Below are 1,891 nucleotides of genomic sequence, written 5' to 3' on the forward strand. Positions count from 1 at the left end.
GATAACTTGAGTATGAACAGTCGTTTACGAATTAAATCTGAAAAATAAAAAAGAATAAACACGGATCATTTCTGGTTTATTTTCCTGCAGTTAAAAAATGACACAGTACACAATACACAATACAATCACACACAAGATCTCAAAAAATGACAATATGGTAGGGTCTGGCCATCAAAGCTTCTTCCCTGATTTCAAACCAGTGTTTTTGGAAACGTTTGTTCATTTATTTTGAGAGTATTCATCCCTTTTCCATCCAATCTGCCACTGCCAGCACAGCGACAGCGACAAAAGACATCTTCTATTTTTTTTCTCTAACTACCCCCTGTTGTGTCTCAAAACATCCCCCTGTGTTCCTTGGGCAAAACAGATAGAGCTCCGGGCCCAAACCACAATCAACAAGGGGAACAATTTGGCTGGCAAGGGCCATATTTACGGATGGGTGAACCACAGCTGCATTTAGCAGCATTCTTTCGACAGCGAACACCGCAGGACGGTGTCTCTCTCAGATCTGAGGAGATAGAACCATGCCATGAAGCCAAGGGTCGGTCGATGCGGACGGCCATTGTTTAGGACTTCAGAGCCTCCGAATGATCCGATAACACAAGTTAGTCATGGTACTCAGCCCGGCCGGCATTCCGCAGTGACCCAACGGAATGCGGTCCCTCGAAAGGCTTCTCCTGTGGCCAAAGTTGACGGTTAAGTGGAGTATTTTGAATCCGTCAAACAATCCTGGATGTCGGCAGCGGCATTTCCAAAAATACAATGATTAAGGCGTTGGGGTTTTTCACTTGAATGCTTGAACAAAGCCTCCCCTCGGGACGTGGAATACACATCAAGTATGTTAATGTGTCAAGATATGGCAACCTTGACTCTTGTTAACACATTGGTCCGCATTACGCTGTGGCTGGGTCGGTATGCACACTCAACGGGCGTGGAGTTTGGGGTCATCCAGGATTTGAAGCTAAATTTAGTCCCGTCATGAAGTTATATCTGGGGCAGATGAGACGAATAAACCAGCAGCACAATGCAGCTCTGGATGTCCAGACATGAGTTGGTGGAACGGACGGAGGGATACCTGACGCCCAGGGCGGACGCAGTTGTGACCTCTGTAGATGCGACGATCGGTTTGGTCGCGTGTGGCCGACAGACAACTCTCAGATTGAAGTTGAAACGATCTTTATTGATTTAGCACGGTTTCCGTTTGGGCGTCATCCCGCGGGCGGGGTGCACAGAACACATGCACGCTTAAAGAGCTAGAAATGTAGGCGTGATGAGCTCAGCAACACAGCAAGCAAAGCAGGAAGCAACGCAGGTAGGGCAAGAGGGATTGGCTGCTTAAAGAGGCCCATGTGGGCGTGGCAGCTCGTGGCGCCGTCGAGTTGTGCGTCAGAACTACTCGGCAAGCTACGCCGCCTTTCTGGACAGAGTTTGCACATGCAATTCACTTAAAGCTCGGTAGCGCTTTTATCAGGTGATGACGGTGTTGTCTTTTTTGTGGATCTATGTTGAGGTTGTCCAATTTTTCATGATTTGTATTTTGCCAGTGGTGTTGTTGATGTTTTGGATGTTATTAGTGGAATGGGTAGTAGAATAACATTGGGGTTACACCCAAATAAACACACATGGGCCAAAGTTACATTAAAATGTATTCAATTAAAATACATGCACATTAAATGGATGAAATGACTGGAAGAACTCCATTATTTTTTCCCCACAAATGACAAAATATTGGGATGTAATTGAAATACGAATGTCAAATACATGTAATTTAAATATTGCCCATCTCCTTAAACGATGCTACAAGTGCATTCAGTGTGAGTTGCAATCATTTTTAACATTGTCGCATCAGTCACATAGAATACAAAAAATCTAGAAAAATTCATACAAATAT

Source organism: Zeus faber (assembly GCF_960531495.2).
Source record: "Zeus faber genome assembly, chromosome: 4".
In the NCBI taxonomy this organism is placed as follows: Eukaryota; Metazoa; Chordata; class Actinopteri; order Zeiformes; family Zeidae; genus Zeus; species Zeus faber.